Source organism: Bombus impatiens, unplaced genomic scaffold (assembly GCF_000188095.3).
Source record: "Bombus impatiens unplaced genomic scaffold, BIMP_2.2 scf_0466, whole genome shotgun sequence".
Classification (NCBI taxonomy): Eukaryota; Metazoa; Arthropoda; class Insecta; order Hymenoptera; family Apidae; genus Bombus; species Bombus impatiens.
Window position 1 is genome coordinate 683,733 of NT_176885.1, and position 7,680 is coordinate 691,412.

Sequence of the window (7,680 nt, forward strand, 5' to 3'; positions counted from 1 at the left end):
CCTCAAAGCAACTCTAGTGCAAACACACGACCCATCAAGTTATCACGAAGAACGTAATTTAACCTAAGTAGCAATTCCTAAATAAGCTAAATCTTCTGTCTCAATCAGAAATATAATAACTCCTATTTAATTACAACAAATGTCTGTAAATAACTTGTGAAAATCGCCAATGAATTCTATTAGATTTTACATATTCTTCAAACATATATTCAACGAACAATTTATTAAATATCTTCCTAGGATATGAAATAACAATTATCCTTCATAATAAATTATTAATTAAATTCTTAATTGATCTTGCTAGATATTATATGAATATTATCATAATTCTCAAGTCTCAGTATATGACACAAAGTGTCTCAGTAATCTTCAATTACGTCAAACCTTATAATCATGACTTATTCAACTAATTACAACTTATAAAATTGAATTAAAATTCGTATTATATTTCCATCTCACTGTAACAATTAAGAGTTGGATTTAATAATCGTCCCCATGCTCCCGAAAAGAGGTGCAAGAATGATGGATTGGAAAAAAGGAGTTTATTCTCTGGTATTGCTCGTTCATATTGTCTCCAGCAGTAAAGTAACGTAGCGTGAATAAATCCGTAAACAAAAGTGGATTATGACTGTTTCGCACGAGCATTGCGCGCTCTTTTCATCGCGGCCGGCATGCATAACTTCTTCGATTAAGCTCGGTTGCTCGAAGTACATCGAACGAATTTGAATATCGAGCGTTTCGAGTTATTACGTCCACCAGAGGCTAGTTCGTTTCTTTTTTTAGCACCATCATTGACAGATAGATATTTCGCGTTCCTGCACGTTTTCGGGTACGTACAGTTGCTTACGAAAGTATCCGAACATTTGCAGACATCCTTTACGAATATATAGCGTGTACTACACGAAACATTTTGAAATTTCATTAACTCTATTATGAAATCCGACCATCGTGATTATATTAGTAAAGTTTGAAATCAATTCGAACATATGTACGCGAAAGTTACAAAATATCCAATGCGAGGATTGTACTGATAAAGTTTGAAACAAACCTGAAAATGTATGGTAGAAGCTTACCGTATATATAATGCAAATGTATATTTCACAGACATCATAAAAGTATTTAAAGTCAAATATCCATTATATATTAGATATTATCGATGGACTTCAATATTTAATGTTATTATCTTTAATACTTGTTGCGTCACTTCTCTTGTACGTAGTTGCCTATTCATACCGTATTCTAATTTTTTATTTAACATACACCTTGCAATAAATATCTTGTAACTTTCGCATACACTTCCAGATTGGTTTCAGATTTTACCAATATAATATTACCTATCGTGATAGTTGTGTTTCGTTATAATGCTAATGAAATTTCGTAACGTTTGATGATAAAAGTTTGCTATGAGAAATATTCATATACTTTCGCGCGCCACTGTACACAGTGCACTCTTTCCACCATCCCTTACCCCGTTGATTTTTACGCTTTTTAATATTCCGCTTTCGTTCAATCGTTGCCGTTTCGTCGATGCTGTCGGCGACGTACAAACAATCGAAGGGAAGTAAACAGGCGACATGGGACGGATAGAGCGAAAAATTTCGCGTCGCATCGTCGGAATTTCGTATTAACGAGGCGTGGCCGCGTTTTAATAACTCACGCGATTATTTGCATCGAAGCGTCTGCGATTCGAACGAAATTTCCCTTCAATGTTACAACGAAACTCGTTCGCTTTCGACCGCGTTAATTATCGACTGATTGCCAGACGTTTTCTCCGTCGGCATCGGTTCTTGTCGACCTCGCTTAAAATTCCGTAAACGCCGGTGTTTTCTTGTTTTACTCGGTTCGTTGGCGATGTTTGACAACGTTCGCAGGCTTTTTAATATTTATTGTATCGTTGTTTCTTTCGTCGTGTATTTTCATGGCATAATATGGTAAAATATGGTATACTTAAAATTTTAAATGATCGGAGAGCCGTGGTAGAGATTGTAAATTATGTAAAGGAAAGTATGTGAGTTTTGGTAGAATATGCTTGTGAGGGTGAATAAATGCGTTACAATCAGTTTACTGAATTTTATCGGATTTTATAAAGCGTTTTCTTATTTTAGTAAAAACTACAGACCTTGTGTTGCCTCAGTAAATATTAAAAGTCTCTTTCCCATGTAGAAATTATCTTTTGTCTGATATATTTTGTCAAAAAACATATTTTATCCAAAGCAAACTGATGATCCTTTAAATGATTTTTGCATTAAAGTTCATTTAATGATTCTTTCATGAATGCATCACTGTTAAAATATTCCTGAAATGTTTCTACTTTTTATCCAAATTAAATTTTTTTCACGAGAAATTAATTTGGACTTTGTTGAGATATTGTTGAACTAAATATTTCTATAGAATTTCCGATCGAAAGAATCGATCGATCGAACATTTTCATTCGTACTTGTTTCTTTTTTAAATAAAGAGAAACATTTCTCAAACACACTTATTACCTAATAGCGACCAGGATACGTGTTCTCATTTTTTGGCCTAAATTTGCGGTAACAAGCTTTATGATTAGCATACGAACACATTGTGAATTTTAAAACGAACCTTATCTTGCGTATTGATAATTGCACAATAACGAACAACAGACGTAACGTCGCTAATGAACGTGGAATTGTACGTGAAAAAAATTCACTAACAACGGCGGAATGATCAAGCGACGTTATGGACAGGCTACAAGTTTCCGATAAAAGAATGGATATCGCTGACTATAATTCTCACGTTGAATACGTCACGATTCTCGATTCATTCCCATGGTTGTCACGTTCGTACGAAATGTCAGTAATGATCGATATTAAATAACGTGGAGAGTTAGGGTGAACAAAGGAAAGGCGAGGCAGGTCAGAGGCACGTGCCTGTTAAATGCAAATATTCTCCGGACAGCTTTCGATGCGTTACGTCCCTTGTTATTATCCTCTGAGTTTTCGTAGGTGCTTGTTTAGTTGCGATATGCCTGAATTAATTTAAAAAGAAACTGTAATAAATGTAATTATGGTAGTTGCTTGTAGTATTCTATTGGATTTTAGTTCCATTATAATTGTGTAAGTGGATAGTAAGTGTCGTGATGTAGAATTATTTAACGAATAATGTGGCTTATATCGTCTTATCAATCATCCGTTATACGCTAAAATAACGTGCATAATATTCTGATTCATGCTAGTTTGAATTAATTTGCACATTGGCTATACAATCGTGTATGCAAAACATAGTCACTTATAGGTATTAAAATTATGACAAAAATGAAATGACAGGGAAAAGAAGATTATTTATATCTAAAATAACCAACCTAACTAACCACGTGTGTAATATATTAGAAGATATCATTTAGCATTTCAGCTCTTTGACTCGAGAAAGCTAGAGAAACAAGCGATCGAGCGCAAACAAGTCGCAAACATCGTCGTTCGTAAGTGGCAATCTTTCAGTCTTCCTCCTGACTATCAGTTAATAGGCAGCCTTTCAGTTCGTCTTTTTCTTACTCGCTACGGCTCGTCGTCTGGCCGAGGAATTTCGCATTTTTCGGCTTCCCTGAAGTAGCCAGTTTAGAATCTTCTTTCACCGCGCTAGGTAGGTATTCCGCGGCTAGAATATTGTTGTACGGAGAAAGCCCTCATTTTTCACGGAAGCCCGACTCGACGGTATGATGTTTATCTCTGGGCAGATTTGCGGTTAAGAACATTACATCGAAGATTACCTTTGCACCAAGATCGCTATGCTGCGAACGTTGTCGAGCGAAAGCATCAGAAATTGTTTGTCGTGGAATTAGAATGGCCTCTTCCTTTTTCTGTTGATGGAGATACTTTGATGTCTAGCAGAGTAATAGAAATGAGATGAAGGGGAAGCATATTCCTTTTCAAAAGTACGAGGACACTTATCATTTCACGTGAGAAAAACATGATAGCGAAAGAAAGGAAGTAGGTTTTGGTATAAAGTTAGAATTAGAGCAACAATTTGTTATATAAGACCACGAAATTTTATACGAAAACTAATGGTGTAGTAGCTAATTTTGTAACAATTAATGTTTCTGAAGTATTTAGAAAGATGGCCAAGACATTTACATATTTAATTTCTAAAAAACAATGGATGTTCTTCTGTCAAATTTTTAATAAACATAAAAATAAAAGAAATTAATAAGTTTGAGAGACTTCAAATTGCTTACTTCTATGTTTATTTTATTTTACTCGACAAGGATCGTATCCAGTGTGAATACGTGCATTCATAGATTGCCCACTGGAATTGGTATGATTTGCAGCTGTTCAGCTCTGCACACGCTCAAGTCACTTTACAACGATTACTCGGATCGCTAGAATTATGCACAGATTAACTGTCGTTAAATCATATTACGAGGCGCAATTAGACCGGACCACAACACGATCTGAATCCATTTCGTGTGGCCACCGTGAAAATAACTGGCCGAATCCGCAGAGTCCATTCAGCTCGTGTATTATTATCCTGCTGTCGGCTATGAATATGTTGGCAACCGAAATCTCAACCGCACAATTATGCCTATGTCATTCATTTATTTCCTTCGGCTAGCGGATCGACCCGCGAACTAAAATGGAATGCTATGGTATTTGCACTTGCGTACATTTTCAAAGCTTTAAACGAATATTTCTTCCATTAATCATGATTGTCAGCAACGCATTTTATATTTGAACGCGATAATAAACGTCTAACATGTTTACGGTTTTTTTTGTTGGCCTCTGGAACTAAGAAAAGAGATATACATGTAAAAGTCTAGGAATGATTCAGCAAAACCTATTGAAATTGAAACGAATGGAACGAAATGTAAGGACTGAAAATGAAATGTCCGAATCTTCCGAATTTAAAATAAATATTTAGAACTAGATATATACGAAACATATTTTGAATACCTCGATTTGAAGCATTCAAACGTACATCCTGTTATCTTACAACCTGATAGTTTGATTAATTCTATAATTACTTAATAATAGTTTTGAAAAGATTGAAATGTTAATTAACGATATGTATGTATTATGTAGCACGTTCGATTAGAACCTCTACCTAATCCAAACAAGAAATATCTAAAAGAAAGCTTCATATACACCAGTAGATTATAGACAGATAATTCAAAGACCCAAAAGACCTTCAGTCAAGAGCCTCTATTCAGCCTATTCAGAAACCCAAAATAGTGTCACGAATTATCTTCGTATTTACCCTTAATTAGCAGCGTAATCACCTCTCGGCCGTGTCACGCCCTCTTAATTTTCTCTTACTTGGCACCAGCACGTTTAAAGAGAGCAGAGCCAGCATCAAATGCAACGAAAATTAGATTCAAGTGCCAATACAAAAGCAGCAAATGCAGATGTCGAAACATTTCCATTAGACTCGCATAGGCTGGTCGAAGAAAATCATAAACGAAACGGAGCTATATATTGGCTTGATTATTTATGTCTTATTTGAAGAACACAAAATACGCCTGTCTGAATGTTTTGATAGGAGATATGTATTTATAGAGAAAGGAAATAACTTACTGCTCCATTAGATAGATTTTATCACATTTATTTAACAAAACGTGAACGAACCGATGATTCAACTCATGACTCATCCTATATGGAAGGATTTTTTTCTATCAGAGATTTTCTTGCAACCGAATCGACGCTTCGTTCCTCTTTTTTTTTCTTTTTTTTCTTTTTTCGTTCAACCGCTAAGCACGACAACATTTTGCGTGTGACCTAATTCTGGTCGAGGAGCCGGAAGTTTCATGCAACACTTTCGCTTTCGGAGGCGAACATTCCGTTAGGTTGGCTCGGATTACCGCCTCCGCAACGTGGAATGATCGATCCACGAAGATGGCGCTCGTTACCGTACATTCGTACTTTCGCTCTCGCACCGTTGATTCCATACCTAGAATATCGTATCGTAAGAGCCTTCAGGATGCGACCTTTCTCGCCTCCAGTTCTTACCGACTGTTGGTGGCGAACCGCGAAGGACGCGTCTTCCATTGCTGATGGTATTTACTTATTTCCTGTGTGACGCTGCATCTTCGAAAGATGGCATGTCTGGCGAACGAATTCATTATCTTGCCTAGGAATATTTAGTTGATGGGATAACGAGTTTATCAGTTGCAATTCATTATTGAATTTTAAGAAATTACCAGGAAAGTCTAAGAGGTTAGTAGGATACGCTAATGTCTGTAGCGAATGAGATACGTGATATATCTCGGATAGAAATAAATGAATATTATTATTACAAAATTCAGTCGTATTCGAGTAAGTCATATTCGAAATAAATTTCATATGTTAGGGGGCGTACTTAGCACATTTAAGATAGACGTAAATGAATGTTATAGTTACAAAACGAAACACGTGATATTAGAATTAAAGTATGTTTTTTGAAGATTTTTAGTATAAATCTATATTTTAATGTAGTTTACATTTGAAATTAGTAAATCTGTCGTGATTTATAGATGGAAGTGTAAATCTTTCTTTAGCCATTCCAACGATGATCTGTTCAAATTAACGAAGACAGGTAAATTCTGGCGAATGAATTTAAAGCTCCCTTCGGTGAGAATAATTAAAAAGCATGAAGTACGTTTGTTATTTATTAGGAAATTTTACAAGGCTATTCAATAGGTTGTTTCAACAACGATGAGCGAACCAACCACTTCCGGGTCACGTTATGTTAAACGTAACTTAGTAATGGCAGCAGTGGTGTGCGTGGAGTGGGTTAAACACGATGGAAGTCTGCACTTTGGGGTATAACTGATGTCTAAGGGAGTTTGTAGCGTGTAAATTTGTGTCTAGGAGAGCTGAGTGGATAAGGTTGATGAATAATGAGGTTTTACATGATTAACGGATTATTTCCTGAATATGTTTAGAGATGTACTTACCTGGCAAATGAAACCTTCCTTATGGAAGATACTCATAAATGTGAATTATTATTCTAATTGTTCTGGTATGAATATGGAAAGGTAGTAGGACATAGAGAATATTAATTGGGTACTAAAGTCAGTTTGCTGTAAGATATTATTATATTACGAACTATGACACAATTAAATGATAAAATTGATCGATAAATCAAAATAATCATGTTCCGACTGTCGAAATAAAGAAATTAATTGAAATACGGACGTCTGTAATCTCAGCCAGGGTCGTATGGAAAAAATGTTTAATTTAGGAGCAACAGTATATTAAAGTGAAAATTTATATTTATATTACAGTTTCTCTTTGTCGTTTTTCAGTTTATTGAAATAGCAATTAATATTCGTAGTTTTTTCTGCTTTTAAATGAAATATCGCTAGTTATAAATCACCAGCTTTGTTTATTGTGCGAAATTCTAGAATGAAAATGAAGAATATAATAACTACGAATTTATGATTCATAATTCGTACCATGTTTTTTGAAATATTGTGAAGTTGTAATGATAGGAGAGAAAGAGACCGAAAAGGAAAGACATTATTTCGATCAGATATTCTGATTTAACCTCTACAATGTTAATTGCGCCAGAACCAGAACCATAAATCTTCCAAGTCTTGAGGGCAACTATTCATAAGAAATACATAGATCGTTGCAGAAAAACTAGCCATTAAAACTATCAATTTCAGATTTGGTTAAATATCCTAATTAAATAAACCAGTGCCATAAACTTACTCGACTCTCGAAAGTTACATAAGAAATACGC